The sequence below is a fragment of the Pinus tabuliformis genome, chromosome 3_1 (genome assembly GCF_031772625.1).
Source record: "Pinus tabuliformis cultivar Carrire ecotype Pingquan chromosome 3_1, CPIR1, whole genome shotgun sequence".
Classification (NCBI taxonomy): domain Eukaryota; kingdom Viridiplantae; phylum Streptophyta; class Pinopsida; order Pinales; family Pinaceae; genus Pinus; species Pinus tabuliformis.
The window spans coordinates 105,169,061-105,192,516 of NC_142301.1; positions in this window are offsets into that span (position 1 = coordinate 105,169,061).

A 23,456-nucleotide genomic window follows, 5' to 3' on the forward strand; every position below is an offset into this window, starting at 1 on the left:
TCTATCCCCTGGTAATCTGGAATCCCTGACAGCAAGCCCTCGAGGTCCGTATCATAGTCTCCATCGTATCATCTCCCGGAGGAGCCAAGGCTAGAGCTCCAACGCCGTGTGCATCCCTCCGCGCCTCTGGGGCCAGGCCAAGGGGTCTCGCCGGTCCTACATCTGCATACCATAGTGTTCATCGTTAGGACATGTACATGAAAAAATCAGAAACACCACAAAAATAAAAAATCAAAAAATGAGACCAAGTGTCTTACCACCGTCATCCCACTGCTCTCCAGCAGGCAGCAGCATGTCTGGGTCTCCACGGAAGTCTAGGCCAGCATACGGCTAGTCCTGCACAAAATTAGTCTGCCTCTCCAACCACTCTTAGAAGTATACCCCCCATGCCACTGGTTGACCGCCACCTCCTCGTGGCATGACATGGCCCCATCGTGTGGCCCTCGTCTCTCGAGGGCCTCTAGGTGGGTCCACGACCATATCCTGCAGTTGCAATGCCGGCACCCGCTCCAGCATGAGCGGGAGTAAGATCGATCCGTAGCCAAACTGCTTCGACTCACCACGATGGCAGTTGGTCAGTTGTCTCTTCATATTTTCCGCTACTGCCGCTGCCCAGTTAAATATGGTAGGATTCAAGCATTCGAGAGCCAGTCGAAGATGGGTCTTCGAGGCCTCATGTTGGGCCTGGGAGCCCGCTGCCCGAGTCACCATGAAGAGCATAGTTCGAAGGATGATGTCCCCCAGCGTAGGAATCGCTATCTTCCTGCTCCGCGATTTGCGTGCCTGTGGGCACACCTGAGCCATCAGCATGTCTAGAGTATCACCACCGGGTCGCTGCCCCTCCAGAATAGGCATCTCACCTCGACGTGACAACCCGGTCAAAAAATAGATGTCTATGTAATCAAAATCGATGTCTCGGCCTCAGATGACGAACTTCCCATCAGTGGGATTCCAGGCTCTGATCAAGAGTTCCAGAAGGTCAAGTTGTGCTCACAGGCGCGGAGTTAAGAAGAATTTAGCAACCCGCACCCTCGCAATGCATTTCAGCACCCAGCATCGGCAAAAGCTACTATGTCCTCGTTATCATGAGCACGTTCCTGCCAAACGAACGCCATTATACCCTACATGATCAAAAAATTTCATTAGGACCCTGCTCATAAAGTTTCACACGTTAATTTTATTAAAAAAACTTGTTGCGCGGCGTCAGCGCGACTGTTTTTAAAATAGTCGTGCTGATAATGGGCACCTTTGATATTTTTTCCGGGTCAGCGTGGAAGTACATCACTCTTCCGCGCTGATCCGGGAGTGGCCTGTGGAAGTTTTTTTCGATCAGCGCAGACCCGATAGGGAAATCCGCGCTGACCGAGAGCGGAATGCGTTTCAAAAAATCCGCTCAAACAACCATTTCCCACCGTTAAAATGCAGCAAAAGAACTTCAAAATGGAGCGTAAGGCAAGATGAACCTACCTGGAACTGACTTCAGGAAGGATGATGCACGTACGAGGTGGAATTTCGCTCGTCAACCTCACAGCTCCAAGTCGTTCTCCAAAGCTCCAAATGGTAACAATGGTAAAAATTTTGTTTACCCCCCTATTTATGGTAAATTTTGAAAATTAAATATTATTTTTCATTAATATGGGTTTTTTATGATGGTTTTTACCATATGCTTGGTTCCGATATAGTTTTACTATGTTTTTATGCATGTTGTCTATATTATTTCGAACAGGTTTATGCGTGCGGTGTTCCTTGTGCAGATTCTCATGCTGGTGGAATTACGACAGTTCTATACGCACTTGGTCCCAAAACGTCGTCTTTAAGCTCTTTTTCGACGTGAAATAAGAAAAGATAGCCAAGTCTCCCTCTCGACTCGTTAAAAGAAGCGAGAGGCAGTCGTCTTTAAGCTCTTTTTCGACCGTTTAAACTTAAAAAGATCGTCGGGTTTTTGTCGTTTCGAACTCGTTATTGGCTACAAAACGACGTGCTTCTGACCGCTTTTCTACTTTTTCGGGTCGAAGTCACTACTTACGAAAAGTACTCCTCGATCATACTGGTTGGGCAGTTCTTTCGAGCATCGTTTTATACTTTTTCGGGCTCGAGAGACACAACGCTACGAAAAAGGACCCCCCTGGAGTTCACTTTTCTGCTATCTTTTCAGACTCTCTAAACAGGAAAAGACGTCGAGTTCTTCCTTTGTCAGACTCATTAAAACTTAATGACATCAGATTCTATCGAAATGACATCTTCCAAGCATATGCTATCCCCATCAAGCTTTTCATCAAAAAATAATCGGGGTACTCGCCAGCAATGGTGGGGAAATGGAACCACAATCATTGTCGTGTCGGCAGTATGTTGCTCTTGAACATGGCACTTGTCCACATTCGTGTCTGGGTGGGAACTTCTCATCTTGCTTTTATACTGGCCTCCGTGGGTTTGGGTTATCCTGTTTGACCTCTCATCTGCTCATTTCCTTGTCGCCATGACCCCTGATCATTTAATGTCAAATACTACCAAGTCCACTGTTGTGCCGCCGATATGTTCAAGAGAAGTTGACCTCTGCAAGAATACTCAACCTCCCTCTGATACCTCACGCAAAATATCTTATCCTTCTCTGTCTCGTGTCGATGATGTGGGAAACATTATGGCCCACCTTCGATCAAGGTCACTTCCTGTCGACTTCAGCTCATTATCCAGGAAGTTGACCTAGAGACTCCCTTCAGGTGCCTTGGAGCCTGCATGCCTCAATGGTAGGTTCTTTGTGTTCGACGCGAGGTTTTCATCATTGGCCTCTGATCGAATGATTCTGCGGGTGTTCGACGCCAGCTCATTGATTCACACGCTGTAGATTGTACCTATAGTACCTTGAGGACCATTGTCATTATTGGTGGTACCTCTCACGTCTGTTAACAGTTTTCATTATTGACTGGTAATCAGACGATGTTCTAGCATGTTTGACTTCAACTCCTATATTCGCATGCTTGAACTTGTACTTTTTTCGGGTCGAGATGGAGCGCAAGACCCTAGATTTTGCCTATTGAGATCTAGGTTGCGATTTTGTGGACTATTATGATCATTACATGACTCATTGATGGATGGCTACGCCCATACTTGAGTCTTCATGAATGGCTGCGACCATACCTTTACTATCATCACGGTCTCATTAGCTGGGTGGTTGCGTCCATACCACAGACTTCTTTCATATGTCTTTTGGATGGCTGCGCCCATGCCTAGACTACATGTAATTGCTTATCAGAGATATCAGTTGTACTTGCGTGCAGGTTCTTCCTGGTGGTGTTCTAGTTCAGTCAGGTTTCATAAAGCATTTCACCCCTCCCACTCTCTCGGGCTTCATGCTTTAGGGGGCATCTGTTACACAGTAATTTGTCACTGTCTTCCTGTCAGTCTTCCTACTGTGTCATGAGACCAAATTAATCATGTTCATGCTCTCTAATGTTGCCAAATGATCACTTTGCCAAAGTTCTTCTAACATCGCGACTGTTGTAAAAATAAATGCGCTGATGAGCGCTCCAAAACAGACTGAATGCGCTGCCAGCGCGGAAGTACACGTGATTCCCGCACTGGTCAAGTTTCATGAGACAGCGCGACTATTGCTCATATTTGATCGCGCTGACATGACTTTCTTCGTTATTCAGCAGCGATGTCAGCGCTCCAGTGCAGTTATTCACCCGCGATGATCCAATCTGGGTGAGTTTGTTCTAACAGTCGGCCTTCCAGATGACTCCAAACCTGGTTATTGGCCTTGTAAATGTTGCCCTCCCTTCTCTGGCATGTATGTTTCGTCATTTGAGCCACCTTCCTTGGAGATAAGCTCATCCTCCCACCATTCATGGAGACTCCTTCTCCTATTTAAGCCTCGACCATTGCCATGAGCTGCTAGTTTGGAATTCATAGTGTTTGGAGTGTTGCTGATAGTGTGTGAGCTTGATAGGTAGCTGGTGTGACAAGTGTGGGATTGCTAGAGAGCTTAAGGAAGGTTTTGAAGTGTTTCTTTCTTGTGTAAACTTGTGTGAGAGAGAGTTTTGTCTTGGGAGATCTACCTTCAAGGGTGAATGCTTGAGGGACTTGCTGGCTGGACCCTCCTGAGAAGGATTTGACATCAGAACTATGGTTGTATTCTTCTTTGTTTATCAATAATAGACGACTATCATTATGGTTCCACTCTTATTGTCTTTATGATGGTGTTTGAGTTATATCCTTTCTGACTGATATATAGTTGCATCTATTGGATTTTATGCTTGTGTTTGTATCGTTCTTTGCATGTGCAGGTGTCCGTGCATGAGGATCGTGAGGATTGTGACCAGCCGGGGCAAAGGAACGGGAGCATCAACTCTGCTACAAGTATTAGTGTTGGAATCCAGGTAGGCCTTCATCATTGGTCTTTCATTTGCAATTAGGAACCTACGTGTTAGCGTTGTTTGATTGTTGCTAGACCCTATTTGGACTAGTAGGGATCGCCTCTGTCCGCAGATGGGATTTACCTCCACAACAGAAGGCCATCCAATAGCCTTCCAACATGACATCATGATGCACGTGGAAGCTCGTTCATCAATAACGGTACGAAAAATGTTAATTTTCTGGTATGTAGACTTTATTTGGAAAGCCACATGATGAGGGAGTCGCTTTTTGACATTTAACATGTCGAAAGTGAGCACTAAAGAGTTAGTTGGATCAACTACCACAATCGCCGAAAGTAAAGCACTTCGTTGAGCTGGACACGACTAGAGAACCTCTAAAGCGGACATGGTGGATGGACTTTGAGCCAGATCCTCAACAATGGAGTAATTCTGGGTGGCCCTAGCATTAGGATCAATAGTCACGCATTTAGCAGAACCTTTCGGTATCCGTGGTATACTCTCGACAGGGGGTAGCTCAATATGAAGGTCAGTATTTCTGGAAGTAGTTTTGTCCTTGGAAGTTTCTACTTCGCCATAATCACGTGACTGAGTGGCCACATGGACATTAAAACCCATCATGAAAACATTTGATGACTTTTTCCCTTCCTGGTTGCCCCCTACGGAGGTACCAGGGTTTGAACTCGCGCTAGCAAGAAGTTGCTGCCCTTGGGGAAAAGGGTTGGTTAACACAGCTTGAGAGCTAGAAGTCCCTTGCTGCCCTAACAAGTGATGAGCGTCTTGAATATTTGGGCAGAGATGAGTTAAATGGTCTCCACTGCATAACTTGGATGGAAACTTGACTTTCTTTTTAGACTCATTTCTACCACCGCCAGCATTATTGTCGGATTTATTTGCGTCAGTCTTCTCATCTTGACTCTTTTTCTTACCTCGTCCTTTCTTCTTCCCATTCGAATTTTGATTTCCTTTGGGGTTGGAAGATTGGATGGCATTAATTGAAGAGGGTTGGGAAGACGAAGGGTTAGACGATGTGACCTGGTTGTTAGAAGCAGTTTGTAAAGACAACTGTTGCAGTTAACTCAACAAGTTCACCGCATTTGTGTCTATTGATCCAATGATACCATCCGCGTGGGGACCTGGCTTCGACTTGGCTATATCAACCTTGGTCCTGGGAGCATCAAGCAAGATTTTTTGTAGAATCCCAGACTGAGAATAAATCAACTCTAATTGCTAGGCTCTAAAAATAGCTTGCTCCTAAGAATAGACTCCGAACAGGGAGACATCCTTAGAGATTTCAGGTTGTAAAGATTTCAAAAACCATTCGAGACGGTATTTCGGGGGAATTTCAGCTTTAATAAGCCTCTTTCTCCATCTCCATTCCTGAATGTGGCCAGAAATGTGAGTTGCCGTGTCCTGACAGAAATTGGCCAGAAGTTCAGTTTCGGCATCATAACGGACGGGCAACTAGAAATGATTTAAGAAAATATTAGCTAAGACGGTGAAAGATGTGAAGCTTCCCCCTGGCAACTCTATATACCACTTGGCCGCATTACCAGTCAAGTTGTGTTGAAAAAGTCTCAACCTAATCGATTCATCAATAAGGGAGTTTGATGAGCACCACAAATGGAATGTGGTTACATGGTCGCCCAGGTCTTCACCACCGTTCCCCTCGAACTTTGGAATGTCTGAAGGGAGATTGTTTGGGACCGGAGGCCAGGCCGGATTGTATTTGATTGGATCGTTTGTTAATTTCGTGAGATCTGGAAAGTTCAACGTTGCCAAAAAGGGAAGCCTAGGAGGACCTTGGGGATTCCACCTAGACTGGGTGGAGTTCCCAAAGTTCTGAAAAGATTGTCCTGGATTTTGGAAGGCACCAAGCTGGCCGAAGTAACCCGCAAAACTAGCTGAACCAAAAGGCAGACCTTGTGATCTAGAAAAACTCGAAGTTTGACCAACTCTGGCCGAAAAACCTCCATAACAGGCCAAGCTCCCTCCTAAAGGATTATAAGGAGTTGATAACCCCTGATAAGGATTCTAAGCAGAAGCTAAGGGAGGAATACTTCGAAACGAACTAACTGTGGAGTATGGCTTATTCCCTTGTTGGCCGAAAAACGGATTCCCAGTTCCCATGCCACTAACCACAGGGTTAGTCCAACCTTGAAAGGGATTACTACTTTGTCCTGTGGCGGAAAAAGGCATAGATCCTATCGTCGGGTTGGAATGTGGTATATGACCACTCCCAAAAGGAAAACCCTGAAATGAAGTCGATCCACCCATCATGGATGTGGAGGCACTAAATGGAACTGACGGAATACCCTGTGAATGAGTGACAAATGGGAAGAATCCAGTACTAAAATCATTGGCTTGGGAATTTCCACTCATAGAAGGAATGGAGGTAGACCCAACTAAAGATGTGCTAGCAAAAGACCCAAATAAAGATGCAGAGGGGATGGATATGGTTCCTCCCCCTTGTATTGATGTTGGAGTCTACATAGTTGTAGCACTTGTGGTAGAAGCCATGCTTCCAGTAGTATCCATCGACGGTAAGTGCGTAATATGACCTGGAATTGACAGTCTATGCACTGAAGACCCAACGTATTGTCATACTTCTGGATAGCTAGAAGGTAAGGGAGAATTCAGAGCCGCTAACGACTCTTGAAATTCTTCTACTTCTATGTTATCTTGCGATTGAAAAAGAACTGGAGTGTTCCTCTCTTGTTCCGCGGAAGTACCAAGCCTATTTCGAACACTAATGTCCCCGTGAGGAGGATCAATCCCCAATGCGTCAGCTACCACGGGATGAAACCCACCGATAGTATTACCTCTGCGCCTTCTAGGAGAAGGCTCTAAACTTGGTGGTGAAAGACCACGAAGTCTTCGAGACCGTCTAGGTGATCGGTCAGCCAATTTGAATTTTTTATTAAGTTCTAGCTAAAGACTCAAGAAAAAATGAAAGCTAGGCCAACTAAGAGCAGAGAGCACACACTAAAAAGTCCCTAAAAGATATCAGTGAGTCAAACAACTTTCGAGTATTTCCACTCTAGGTGATGAGGACCGCACACCAAAATACAAGAAAGTGAAGGAAGGGGCCTTCCAAATATAGTCTGGGACAATGAAGTCCCAGTTACCAGCGAAGGTAACAGAGGAAGTTACGCTGACCTCCTAACAACAGCCTGTGTCGGTGCAAGCCCCCAAGCTTCGCAAGGGTGCCCTCCAATAGTACCGTTGAGAGTGATACAACGTCGACCTCAGGTGCCACGGGATTCCCCTCCATAGCCACCTATGTAGATCCCTAGGAGTAGCAACTAAGGTTACCAACTCGTATCAGAAGCCAGGTGGAACAGTCTTGAGGTTAGATCCGACAAGTAGGAGAGGGTGTATCTCTCTTCCTTATCTTCAAAAACCCTCGTGCTTAACTCCTAGATCCGGAGCTTTCCTGGTTTCCCTAATGCTATCAGATTTTCACTCACTATTTAGACTCCAATGTTTGACAGTTTAAATGGCCTTGGAGAGTTTTCTCTCCACTCTCCTAATCTAAGGCCCTAAAATATCCTAAAACTTGTTGGTGTGTCTAACTTGACAATTATGAAAAAGTTCTAGGATATTTTAATTAGCGCTTGTTTTTAAATGGGTTGTTATTAAGTCAAGGGATAAGAGGAAATGAAACTTGTGGTGTTTTGACGCAAAATAAATTAATAAAAACCAAACTATATGCAAATTCACTCGTTTTGTTCTTCGATGAAAGAAATTTCTACTCGGTGCAGAGGAACTTCAAAGAAAGGAACAAATTTGTCTTTTCTTTTCTTTTACTCAAGCTTCACACTCACAAAAGTTAAAAAAACTATGGATGTCCTAAAAATATGTACAAATTTATCCTAATGCAATGAGTACATGCTGATGCAAGACTTAAGACTACTCTAAATCAAGAAATGAAACTAACTTGTTTATCAATATGATTTGCCACTTAAAATGTTTAGATGGAATATGAGTTGCTAATGCTCATTTTCGTCTCTACACTAAAAGCAAGTTTCAAGAAAAACAAAAATGCACTTTCATTCACTAAAAGAAACTAAATCAAAACAAAGTTCAAGAAAGAAAAACCAAGTTTTTCAAGTTCTCTTCAAAAGCAAAACAAAAACGTCTTTTCAAAAGTGCTCTCAACAAGACTAAAACATTATGATTGAAAAATCGGCAACAAAACACTTTGCAAGCTGACAACACAAAATGGATGAAAACTCAACAAACAAACAAAAAAATGTGTTTTGCGATGCTCTTAACAATCAAAAGCAGCAATAAGAGCTTGGCAACAAAGACCAAAAGATCAAAAAGACAATTTTCAAGAAAGTGTCAATCAACAATGTTTGGAAAGAAAGAAAAGTAGATGGTCACAAAAATGTAGTTTTGACAAGAAAACACAAAAGGTCACCAAAACAAGATTTGACACAAAGATTGAGATCAATCTTTTTGTCTTGAAGGATCAGACCAGCCAAGATTCCTAGCAAGAAATCTTGCGTGCTTAAAAAAAAAATGATAACGCTTACAAAAGAACAAAAACAAGACCAACACTTCTCACAATCAGAGAGAATTTGAATCAGATACTTGCTATAAAACTAAAGACTGACACAGAAAAGTAACTGTTCAGGACTGAATCAAACCAGCAGATAGACCTTCGGAAACAAAAAGATTTGAAAAATCTTGAAAATTACAAGATATACACGACTATGTTAATGCACAGCTGCGTGTATACGCGAATCAGCGTAAGGAAACATGCGTATACGCAGGTTTACTTAAGGAAACATGCGTATATACGCTTCTGTAAACTGGAAAAACAACATATATAAAAGATTTCAAGAAAAAACAAAAACATTCTGAAGAAACTGATCAAACTTACAACTCAAGTTCCTACAGGAACGGACTACACAGTAACAGCAAGCAAACAGACAGTTGAGCCCTGATTGGCTTGAATAAACCCAAAATAGGAACAACAATATTGTTGTCCCTAGTGGAGTCGCCAATTCTGTTAAGGGATAAATTCCCCTAGGGTCTTGGGTTGATACCCTAGCAGATCGGAGGTTATTTACATAGAGAAACACTCATTCCATACAACCATGATGCTAATATAAACAAACTATACGAAAAAGGGGTGCACCTGAGGTCCTTCATTTGAGAAGATCCAGTTAGGGTCCAAACCCTCTTTTAGTTCCTTTTAGTCCTTCAACCTGCAAAACAAACAATTCTAGAAAGTACAGTAGTATATTGACCAAGCATCATAAAGAAATCATCTTCATAACATAAGGAAAGGCAGTTAGTTATGTAATTAAAAACAACCATTCACATATGAATTATAACATTGACATCATGAACATGAAGAAGATTTATATCAGGAACAAGACAAGTGTTTCTTTTATTATAAATAACTAAAGTACAAAAAGGAATGATTTCACTTGATTCGTCCTTTCGCAGGCTCCAAGCGGAATCGTCCTCTGGATTCGTCCAGTCTCAAGCCTTCAACAAACTCCTTCCATGACTTACTCCATGATCTCTCAAGTAGAAAGACAACATCACACAAGGAAACAATGGTTTCTTGCAAATGGGGGAAGTGCTGGAAGCACAAGGCTCTTCAGACCCGGTCAGGGAAAATCTCAGCAAAACCAATGTATGTTTGAAGAGACATCGACATCTGTAATATCAAGAGTAAAATCAAGATAAGCAGGAATAGTGATAAAAGCAATCTCTAAACTAGGCACACTTTTCTAATCTAAAACACACTAGCTATAAAGAAACTAATCCAACAAAAAATCTCCACACCAAAATTTAAGCATAATATCTCTTCAGATAAAGTCCATTTCTAGGTTTACCCAAAGAGACACCGTCAAAATCTATCAATTCATAATCCCCTTTTTCCAACTTTCGCTTAACAATATAAGGACCATGTCACATAGGTACAAATTTTCCAGCCCCTAGCTTATCGTTTGCTTGATCATATAGTAAAACTAGGTCTCCTTCTGAAAAATTACGAGGTGTAACATTTATGTCGTATTGAGCTTTCACTCGTTTCGCATGAGTCTCGTTTGCTATTGCAGCAGTGCGTCGATTCTCATCTAGCTGAGCTAAGTACAAAAAACGTTTCTCTTCTTCAGAAGTAGCTGGGAGTAATTCTATGGCTAATTGTAATGACGGAATTTCGCATTCAATAGGTAGCACTGCTTCCAAACCATAGACCAGTTGAAAAGGAGTGAAACCAGTTGATGTTTTTACTGAGGTCCGATATGCCCAAAGTGCTGAAAATAGCATGGTATGCCAATTCGACTTATGAATACCAATGATTCGTTGGATCATAGTGACTAAAACTTTATTGATAGCTTCAACCAAACCATTAGCTTGCAGATAATATGGAGTAGAACTATCATGGCGCAAGCCAAGTTTATCTATCAGTTCAGTCGTCATGATATTTCGAAAGTGACTTCCATGATCAGTAATAGTAGCTTGAGGAACACCAAATCTAGCAATTATATGACTGAATACGAAAGTTGCAGCAATCTTGCCATCTACCGAAAATGTAGGCATTGCCTCAACCCACTTCGTAAAATAATCTACCGCTAGGATAATATACGCATGCCCCCCGGCCGAGTGAGGGTTACATGTAATAAATTCAATACCCCAATTTGCGAAAGGACCGACAGCAATTATAGGGTGGAGAGGAGCAGGTGGAGCACGCATTTTACGATCAAAGATTTGACAATTGTATCATTTCCAGACTGCATAGATACAATCTTTGAATAAGGATGGCCAGAAATAACCAGCGCGCAATATCTTTTGGGCTGTGGCATACCCAAACATATGACCGCCACATGCTCCAAAGTGACAGTCATTCAGAACCTTTTCAGCTTCTTCATGAGTTAAACAATGTCGGAAAACAAAATCTGCTCCACGACGATAAAGTGTATCACCAATAATATTGTATTATTGGGATTGGAAATGTATTTTCCATCGCTGAGATCATGAGATTTCAAGCCAAAAAGATTGGGTTTGGAGATAAACAATAATATCTCCATACCAAGGATCAAGAGTACTGATAAGAAACAAGGATTCATCTGCAATGGGCTCTTCCGCCACAGTTTCAGTATCAGTACATGGGAAATCACACATTAGTTCAACAAAAACCAAAGATTTCTTTGCCTTGGATTTTTCAAATTCCAAGTCAAATTCCTACAGGATAACTATCCATTTGGAATACTTGCCCCCTAGCAATTGTTTGGTCAAGATATACATCATAGGGTTACAGTCAGAAATTACCGTGGTTTTGCGTAATAAGATGTAGTGATGAAATCTTTGGACAGCTTGAATAGCTGCCAAGGCCAATTTCTCCACATGCGAATATTTAAGCTCAGTCGGATGCAGAGTTTCACTAAGATAGTAAATCACATGTTCATTGTTGAATTCATATTCCTGAACTAAAACCATCCCAATGGTGGAATGAGAAGTGACGAGGTACAAAAAGTAATCCTGGTTGTAATTGGGAGGATGCAGTAACAGTGCATGGGTCAACATATGTTTGAGTGCATCAAAAGATCGATCAGTGATCTCATCCCAAAAGAATGGAATATTCTATTTTAACAACCTGGTAAAACCTTTCATTATCTCGGCATAGTTAGGAATGAAACGATGTAAAAAGTTTTCTTTCCCTTGCAAACTTTGGAGTTGGCGAAGAGTCGAAGGAGGAGGTAGATTGATGATAGATTCCACCTTCAAGGGGTGGACACGAATGCCAACCTTCGATACGACAAATCCTAGTAAGCGACCCATTTCTACACAGAATACACATTTGTGTGGATTCAACCTAATTTGATAATTCCTACATCTCATAAAGATTGCTCGTAAATGAGTGAGATTATCAGCTCTACGCAATGAATGGGTAGGTAAATCATCGAGATAAGGTTGCACAATGTGCTTGATGTCATGAAATGCGTAAGACATAGCCCTTTGAAAAGTTGCTCCAGCGTTCTTCAATCCAAAAGTTAATTTGCAACAAGCAAATGTCCCCCATGGACAAATGAAAGTTGTTTTGGGTTGATCGGCAGGGAGTATGTTGTTTTGATTGTAACCAGAAAAGCCATCCATAAAGGAGAACATTTCATTGCCAGCACAATCATCAATAATTCGATCAATATAGGGGGTTGGATAATTGTCTTTAGGAAAAGCTTGATCAATATCCCTATAATCGATACATATTCTTATCATTCCTTGCTTTTTGTTAACAGGAAAAATATTCAATACCTAATCGGTTAAAGGAATTGGATAAATGAAACCTGCACGAAGTAATTTTTCAACTTCAACTTTGATAGCAGTGGCTTTTCGCGGATGTATCTGACGTAAGCGTTGTCGGATAGGTTTAGCATCCAGGTATGTTTTAATTTCATGGACAACAATTGACGGATCGATTCCTGGCATTTCTTCATATGACCGGGCAAAAACTTCACGGAATTCTTGAAATAGGGCTTTATAAGTTTGAATTTCATCGTTTGTACATGAAGCACCTATATGAATGTTTTCAATAATTCTAGACTTAACTGAAATTTCAATAGGAACCGTTCGAGAGATATTTTCCAAATTTAACTCAGAATCATAAAGTTACGATCGATTCTGCGGGTCTTTGACATAGTCAGTGGTAAAAATAGATGAAAAATAATTTTCAAAATGATCAAGCTTAGGCAAAAACAAAGATCAATGATGAAGATCTTCCCATTGTAAATCATCAACAGACAAAAGTTCACGAATCTACTCATTAGTATGAACAGGATCAGAAAGTGTTTTTGTAGCTGAGGTTGACATCGAAAGTGATTCCCCATGGACCACATTCATTGGATCAATTTTGATTGAATAGGAATCAGAAAATGACTGTACAGCCTGATAGGCAATTTCAAAGGGACTCAAAGGCATCGCGTCACCAAATGAATCCACCTCAGAATCGGAAGGTACGATCCAAGGATCATCAAAAGCAATAGTGTTCGATGAAATCATATGAATAGTTGCAATAGAAGGCGATACGTTAGGAGGAGGGAAGGAAAAAGTTCCTAGTAAACCAGAATCTTTAATCAAACCTACTCCAACATCCTTGTAAGGGATAGTTGTTTTACCGATATGCTGAGTACTATTCGTAGAGGCTGGGTCGGATGAGAAATAAGTCAGTTGGTCTATCGTAACAATCTTTCCATTATGAGGGAACTTGATAAGCCGAAAGACTGATGAAACAATAGCAGTCATAGCATAAGTGCAACTGCGACCCAGGAGAGGGTTGTAATCTAGAGGGGCATCAACCACTTCCACATCTAGATTTATGGTTTTGCCTTCAACCCCTATAGGTAAATCAAAAAATACCAAAAGGATGGAACCCTCGGCCATCAAAAGTTTTAGAATTTTCGGAGACTAATTGAGTGTGGGAGAACCAAGCGATCTCCAACACTGGATTGACATAATACACGTAGAAGCTCCTTCATCAATCACAGTCCGAAAACAATGTCTGTTTTTTACTAACAATAGAATCTGGAAAGCCATTTGATGAGGTAGGCGGGGTGTACTATTCTCTAAATCGAAGATTATTAGGTTTGAATCCTGAATATCAATAGCTCCTATAGCAGACAATAGTAATTTGCATTGTGCTAGGCATGATTGCAGCACTTCCAAAGCCGACATTGCTGAAAGGGAAATAGCTAAGTCTTCAACAATGTTATAATTCTAAGCAGCTCTCGCATGTGGATTGAAAGCTGATTTCTGAAGTATACCTTTAGCAGGCAGTTTGATTACTAAGTCAGGGTTGGGTTTCTCGATCTGTAGTGGACCGGAACTAGGAGTAGGTGAAGTTGATGTGTTTGAATTAGAAGATTCTGCTTCTTTACCACCAACAGGGTGTTTACTACCATAACCTTGCGATCGCATCGCAATCCTGACATGAGACATCATCATAATGGGTTCTTCTGAGGCATTCAAGGAAGAACCAATCATCTTACTATCTTAAGTAGGAAAGGGATCCTTCAAGACAGCAGGCATTTGAGAACCTTTAACGATTTTCGAAACCTCTACTCAATGTGGGCAGTCTTTGGTAAAATGATCCTCGTTGCAAATGAAACAAGGATAGCGAGGTTTACATTTTTCGTCAGTAGATTCATTTTTATCCATTTTCTCTTTTGAGATTTGTTTGTTTTTCTTCTTCCCCTTCTTTTTACTACTGGATTTTGATTTGGCCGTAGATGATTCTACGACATGGACATCGGCAAAAATTTCAGCGAAAGAATATCCTGTCGGGGAATCAGGTAAAGTTATTATAGGAGAAGAATTATTTGAAGATTTCTTCTTACTTTTAGGACTAACTGAACCAATCATACCATCAACGGCATGAGACCCTGAAGGAGCTGTAGTTATTTGACCATGTTTTGGAAGATCAGGGATTTTTTCATGTAAAGTACCTGACTGCGTATAAACGAGGTCAAGGTACTGAGCCTGAGCAATGACTTGCTCTTCAGTGACAACTCCTCCCTTAGCTACATCTTCAGTGATTTTGGGTAACAATGATTTAATGAACCATTCCGCTAAAATTTGATCCGGAATGAAAACTTTCACTAAACACCTTCTACGTCGCCATTCATGAATATGATCAGAAATATATGTGGACGTGGATTGTTTTAGTGAAGTTAACAGTTCCGTGCCATTGTCGTATCTAACAAGCAACTGAAAATGAGTTAAGAAAGAAGTGGCTAACTGATTGAAATTATAAAAAGAGGCTCGTGGTAACTCAATGTACCATTTGGCGGCAAGACCAATAAGAGTTCGCTGAAAAAGATGCAATCGAATTGAATCATCAATGATTCAATTAGATGCACACCAGAGATGATAAGTCATGACATGATTTGATGGATCCTCTCTTGACTTACCCTCAAATTTTGGGATATCACTGGGCAACTTACTAGGCATTGGCGGCTAATACGGAACATAGTAAATCGGATCATTCGTAAGGCGCGACAAATCAAGTAAATCCAAAGTTGCAATAAATGGTAACTGACGATTAGGGTCGCGAAAACCTTGAGTAACAAGACCAACTCCAAGAGGAGGATATCCAGGATAACTTGGAATTGGATTTGCATTAGGAATGTTATAAGCTCCTGGGAAACTAGGATTAACCAGACTAAACTAGGGTTGCTAAGGTTGTTGATAAGTATAGCCAGGATACAGTTGATACTGATAAACTCGGTTTTGTACAGTAGGAACAAATTGATACTGTCCCTAGTACGGTTGATAAGTGAATTGTGGTTGACTTGCGACAACCGTACTTGGACCAGCTTGTCCTACAGGCATCTGGACCGAAGTCTAAACTGTAGGTCCTGACTGTGGTACAGAGACTTGAGGAGTTTGCACTTATGCAGGAACCGTAGAAACTGGAGCTATAGATACTCTAGAAACAAGTGTGGTAGGTTGAATAAAAGCTATAGTAGTTTCAGAAGTAGTTTGAGGCGGAGTCTGAGGTGAGCTAGGCCCAGGCTGCTGAACTAAACCAGGTGCAGGGGTTTGAACAGTAGGTTAGATAGGTTGTTGGGTTGGACCAGAAACCAAAGGTTCTCCAGGTTGACTCCATAACTGCACATTAGGTTGCATAGTCTGTTGAGTTTGAGATGGATCCCACACCATATTCATTCCGAGGTATAGACCCTTAAAAGGTTGTGCATATGGAGGACCATAACCTGGTTGAACATAGGGCTGATAATTAAGCGGTACATTTCCATCTCCTTGTAAAAACGATTGACCAGAAGGCGATTGGAAACCTTGAGTTGGGTACTGACCTTGAGGTTGATAACCCAGAGGCATGTACTGAAACTGGGGTTGACCTTGAGGTATGTATTGAAACTGGGGTTGACCTTGAGGTATGTACTGAGTCTGGGATTGACCTTGAGGTATGTACTATCCTAAAGGTATGTACTGTCCTTGAGGTTGCCCCCCATGCGGTAACCGACCACCTTGAGGTTGCCCCCCATGAGGTAACTGACTACCTTGAGGTTGCCCCCCAGGCAGTAACTAACTACCTTGGGGTTTCCCCCTGGGCGGTAACTGACTACCTTGGGGTTTCCCCCAAGGCGGTAACTGACTACCTTGAGGTTGAGGATTTGGAATACTACCAGACATCATAAGGATTTCTTCAACGCTTGAGTTCCATTATTACCAGTTGATAACTCATGTTCAATTAGTTGAGGAGATGCTCTTAAAAAAGTACCAGTGAGTGACTGATACCCAGAAGGAACAAAAGGACCGCCATATAAAAATGTTTCTGGTGATTGGGAAAACATAGATGACTGTCTTGCATGATCGATGGAGGATAATAACCTCTTGGTGTAGGATGAAAAGGAATTCGATGTGGTGAAAAACTAAGACCCAAGTTTTCTAAAAAATTTGTCAATGATACATACCAAGTGTCACTTCTAAAAGGACTGTAGAATATTGATTCACGCTCCCTAAGATTTAAAGTTGGTTGGTTTTCAGGAAGAGTTATGTATTCATCTAGACTAACAAGTTCTTCAATAGAAATGAGGCCAGAAGGAAGATTTTGAGTAATGATGTTTCCTACCCTAGGTGAACCAGGACCACTAAAAGTTGGAGAAGCAAATCCTGAAGTTGGAGTAGCAGCAGGTTCAGTGTCAGGATCAGAAATTTCAGGTTCTTCAGCTAATTCACTGGAAGGAGAAATACTACCAGTAACTTCGGAAAATGAAATTGTGTTATTGGGAAATCTAGTGTCCACTCGGATCTACTAGTCCCACTAAGACTGGTAGCTATCTTAGAAACAAACAAACTAAAACCACTTTCGTTTTCCTTTATGAGAAGTAGATAAGAGTGGAATGAAGGACACCAACCTCAGTCTTGCGCTTGGTTCCTTGCTTGATTCCTCTCCTTTCTGACAGATCCTTGCCACTTCTCCTTCGTCTACCCAACTTCAAAGAGCACCTGTGGGATCAAAGCAACATAATACTATCAAAGAATAGAGATCTACAATCATAAACAATATAGGACCAGATGTATATTGATCACACAAATGCATATATCATCAAACATACAAGAATGTGGAGGAAAACTTGAATAGCTTTATTAATAATCAAGAATAGCAAAGAGGATTACAACCAATTGTTCTGACCCAGCGTCACCCTCCAGCATAAAAGCCCTTCTTTCACCTCATGAAAAGCTTAGATCAACCAACACTATGATATTCCAACAAGAAACCAATAGCACTTCCTTACAAGATACAAAATTCCAGCCTCTGGATCTCTGGGATGAGGGATCCATATATAGATGATTGCAGGGGGGTGAGTCAGCTTCTAGGATTCTCATTAGTGTCCTATCCCTGATAGTTCTTGATTCCACTTGGATATTGATGATCTCTTACTCATCCCTGCGCGAATTCAGAGAGGCAAGTGTCACAGGAGAAGTTTATGGAAGATTCCATGATCATCCACCTCGCAAACTGTCTCTGCCATTTTTTCTCTCTCGCCCATCGCACCCCATAGAAGGGCTTTTCAGTATGCATCGCACCTCCTGTGTGCATTAGGTGGGATGCATCACACTTTGACCATGGAGCAGGTGAGATGGTCCAGTTTTGACCAGTTCTGAGCAATTTTCATGGAGAACTTCTGGGAGATGATGTAATCAGTTGACCTTGTTCTTTCAGGGTATGGAACAACACTTTTAGGGACTTAGGAGCCCTTGGTTTATGGACATGTTTGATTGGGGTTGCAGTGCCCAAAAATGTCTATAACAATTGCCTCCTAAAGCATGAGGTCATTAATCTTTTTATGTCAGGTGAAATGCTTTATCATGAGGATCTGAAGTTTTTTCAAGCTGGAAGGCGACCTGTAATAAGATACAATACAATACATTATCTTCATAATATTTTTCACGATCTAGCCGAGTCGGGCATTCCCATGCTCAGCTTTATAAATTCATTTTCATGTACATAAGACAGACAACCGTCTGTGCGAGAGACTGATGATTCTAATAGAGTCATCATCCTTTGATTTGGATGATCATCTGTGCAGCAGCAATGTACATTTGATGTCTTTATTTTCCTGAATATATCGCAGCCCACATGGATGAAACTATATCCGGGGTCTTCAAACTCGCTCAATCTTCACTCGGAGTACAAGTCGATCCATGTGAAATATGCTCTGGAGTTGAACATGGAAAGACATTGCCTGATTACCAACCAATGATGTCAGTTGTTAACAGGCGCGAGAGGAATCACCGATAATGATGATGACCCTCAAGGTACTACAGTACAATTCGCATGGTGTGAATAAGGGACTTGGTGTCGAACACCGCGCAAAATCTTTCGGTCGAAGGCCATTGATGTAAACTTGTCGCCGGAAGTGAGAAAATTGCCATTGAGACATGCAATCTTAAAAGTACTGAAGGGGTTGTTCCTAAGTCGACTTCTTGGATAATGAGCTGATGTCAACAAGAAGTGACTCGCCGTAGGAAGGCCTTAATGAATCCCACATCTACGACACGGAACGGAGTAAATGATTTTGGAGGTAAAAATGATCTGATGATACAGGGTTCAGGGTGGTGGTCATGAAAGAATGGAGCGTGAATGTATTGCAGCGGATCAGACACAGGTGAATTCTCTAAGCGACTTCTCTTGAACATACCAGTGACACTGACATGATGGATTGGTAGCGTTAACCACAAATGTGGATGGTGTGATGGACCAATGGTGATATGACCAGTGAAGGGAACAACCCAACCCGACTCAGATGTGGAGTGAAAGTGTCATGTTCAAGAGCGACTTGCTACCAATAAAGTTTCTTCAACTTTTCTTCCAAATTTTTCACCAGTCATTGCTGACCAGTACCTATTTATTTTTGTCAAGCTTGAGGAGGATAACATATGCTTGTTCTATAATTTTCCCTTTGGGCAAACCCGTCGCTATATTTTAATAAGCCTAGCGACAGTGAAACTCGTTCTTGTCTATATGGACAAGTTTGTCGCTATTCGGTTTTAACAAGTTTAAAGACAAAGATAACTCAGTCCTTTTCAATTTTATAGAGTCTGAAAGGGACGTAAAGGAAACTCCAATAATCCTTTTTCGTCATGTAATCCCTTAAGTCCAAAAAAGTATAAAATAATACGAAAGGGATGAATTTTCGGTAATTTTAACGAGCCGAACAAGACAAGCGCTTGATATTTTTGTGTAATAATCCCTTAGGTCCAAAAAGATTAAAATATAGAAGAGGGATAGCACTTCCGGTCACTTTAACGAGCTAGAGAGGCCAATCGCTCGGCAATCTTTTCATATTTTACGAGTCAGGTGAAAAGAGCTTAAAGGAGACTCGTTTTTGAGGAACGAGTGATAATTTCAGGTAGCAACTGATTCCAGGTAAGGTTTGGAATTTTCCAATCACGACAGTGTCACCAGGATGGCTAACAGGATCACTCTTCACAGTTGTTCCTCAAAAGGGGTAAACAATCAAATGGAGGTGAATGATCGGCTAAAACGGAGTGGAGGTGATGATGAGAACACGACCAAGGCTCAAAAGCTGATGATAATGCATTCACAATGGTTATTTACGGAAATTGGTTCATTTTTTAATGAGCTTAAACTCTGGGGGAACATTTTCTCATTGCTTATGTTTAATTTTTAACGAGCTTGAACTCCACATAAAAATTGCTCGTGGCTAGTTTTATTTTTTAACGAGCTTGAACTTTGCAGAAACATTGCTCGTGGCTAGGTTTATTTTTTAATGAGCTTGAACTTAGCAGAAACATTGCTCGTGATAAATTTGCATGCCCCCAGCGTAATAACGCAAATCGAGGTGCATGCCCCCCAAGCTTCATTGCATTCATTGTGGTGGTTGGAATGAAGGTTTACCTTCGAGATCTTTGAAAGACTCGACTTGGATTTTACGAGATCGTAATCAAAGACTCAATTTGGAAAGGGAGATGTTTCATTTTTTAATGAGGTTGACACAAGATAGGAATTGTCTTTAGAATCCACCATATTTACAGTATTTGATATAAAATCAAAAATTGAAGGATGATTAACGTTGCTGGAATAATCTTCATGGTAATTCGGAAGATGGGAACAATGGTGGTAATCTTCCCATGGTGCCTCTCTTATCATCTTTGATTGAGTGATTCCTTCGTCTGTAGAATGTACATGCGAAAAAGGATCTGAAGAGGTGCCATATTCCTTAGACCTATCTATCCAAACACTCGATGAGCATTGATTTGGGTTTGTCCCCCAAGCCAAGAAAATTGATTGCTACAATATTTCTAAAATGGCGATGATCCATGCTGACAAAATGTTTAGGAATCTTCCGAATCCATTAGATATAGAAGATTTCATATTGCAGGTTTCCACTGTGGCCACTTCCGCCAGATTACTCGAAGGTGGTAGGGAAAAAGTACCCATTAAGGCAGGGTCTTTTACGAGGCCTACTCCGATATTTTGAAGTGAATGATTTCTTCCATGGATCATTGGAATGCTTCCCGTAACTTGTGAACTGTTGGGGAGGAAGGTTTGTTGATCAATGATTGTAATTCCTCCTTGAAAAGGAAATGCAATCTTCCTAAAACAGGTCGACACAACAGCAGCCATGGCGTATATCCAGGGCCTTCCCAGTAGGATGTTGTAATTGATGTTTCCATCGATAACCACGACATCAATTTCTACTATTTTGCCACCTAGTTCAACTTGCAAGTTACTTAAAATCCCATTTGGGGTGTATGTTCATCCATCAAATGCTTTTAATGTTGTGGAAGATCGCGACAAGGTGGTGGGCTCCAGTATTATAGCAATAATGCTACAACTCCTGGAACTCCCTTCTTTAATTTTATCAACCCGGTAGTTCGTAACAAACTTGGAAGCGACGGTGTTGTATGCACAAGTACTAGCTCTTGCTGCAGCTGTCACTTGGTCAGCTGGCACAAGTCCGCTAGGAGCTTAAGCCAACTTCTATGAGCTCTTAGAAGAAGCTTTTTAATTGATGGATGAAAGCTAACTTGAAGGAAGCTAATCTAATTGCAAAAAGAAACTGAAAGCCAAAAAGAAACACAAACCCTAGCAAACCCTAATTCTACCAGCTAGTCCTACTGACGCAAAGGAGAGCATGAAAACTACTAAAAGAGATGCCATTACTTCTATGAAGGTAAAACACATGTGTCTAGACTACCTCTATCTGAAGAAAACATCTTTTTGTATTTTTGATTAAGTTGTTGGAATTATCATGCATGTGCTTTTAACTATTTTTTACTGTGCAGAGGTGGATCAAGGAGGAGAAATGCTTGGAAGAGGTCGGGAAGGTTCAGAGAGGGTGTAAGGAGTCCCTAACACCCTTCCAGAGAGTTTCACAGAGTTTGGCTATCAAGAAACCTCATTCGTGAGCTTCTACAGGAAGTCTGCAGGGGTTCTACAAGATGTTTAGGATTTCTACAGGATGTTCTGTAATTTTTCTACAGGATGTTCAGAAATGGGGTTTTGAAGCATGGATGGAGGAAAAAAGGTGGAGGAATAAGTATGGAGGTGAAATAAGGGTGTAGGGGAGTTCAAGACTTGGAGGATGGAGTTGAGGAGTGGCGTAGATGCTGAGATCTGTTCAAGGAGGGATGAAACGATGTTGCACAAGAATATGAGAATCATGGCAAAGTAAGCGAATGAGGTAAATGTAAGGTAAGGGCTCTAAGTGAAGGGTGAAGTAGGTAGTTTGGATGGAGTATGGGCAGGTAAGGAAGGATAACAGGTACTCTGCAAGTGGTTTTTCAAACTAAGCAAACAAACACTTATAAAACCTATGACCTAGTTGCTTCACTCTAATCTGACCTAACAGCAAAAGGAAATGAACAGAAGTTTATTTGCAAGGAAACCATGTGAAACAACTATGCAACTAAGCAATCATGAACCTAAACATGTATCCAAAACTGATATCAAGTTCTGAAAATGAGATTCGAACACTAATAATTGCATGGTGAAGCAAAGAATGTGTTTTTGTGGGCAGCAAGGTTACATTGGTCCCAGCTCATGATTCCACTGAAGGGGAGGTGAGATCCAAAGTACTTGGTAGCCTTTTTCTGAATATATTCCTTGTGATTAACCTATCAAGTAAATCTGAACATGAAGAACCTTTTTAATCATCGAAAGCAACCTAAATAACAACACAATATTTAAATCTAAATAGCAGATTTTATTCTAAGAATGCAGCAAAAACACATAAAGATAAACAAAGGAGGTACTGGGCACTTGAGATGGGCCCAACCCCAAGAGCTACAGCCTCCTAAGAGAGATTTAGAGCTGGTGCAAAGCTGGATTCATCTTTATTGAGCAAGAAAAGAAGAGTTACATCAAAACTGTCCACAAGGAGAACTTGAAACTGAGCTGAAAGCAAAGCTAATCTATTGCCCAAAAATCGAAATACAAACTAGTTAACTTCTGCCTACAAAATGACTAACCATTGGCCAACTACTAGCTAACCCAAATGAGGCCCTAAGCCTTCTTATTTATACAAATTGAGGACCCCAACAGTCCTCCTAAACTTTAGGGACTCGGCTTCCCAAGACTTGTAGTTAACAGCAGTCCTACTTGACTTGCTTGGCTGCCCTTGTGCTGATTGATTTGGTGTCCCTTGAACTCCGAGCTGATGGTGGAGAATTCGAGGTAATGGCCCATAAATGAGGGGAACACCTTCCTAAAAATACTCTCCACGAATTTGGCTGCCAAGTTCTCATTTCAACCATTGATTTTGTCTCCAAATTGACCAAAAAGGCTACACAAAGCACACATTAGACTTGTTGGCATAATGACTAACCCAATTCACTCTATTAGCATAAATATAATTAAAAACATGCAATAAACTAATGAGAATGGTGGATTAAGTCGAATTAGGAGGTTGAATGAGCCCAAATAATTATCCATTTTTGGGGCTCATCATCACCCCCCTACTGAAAGTGTTGCTCATCCTCTGAGTAACCAATCTATCTCCTCATCTTTGATGGCCCTGGTGGCCTCCCTGTCATGCCAAGCTTCTGAAGTGATGCCCTCTTCTTAGTCATGAAACC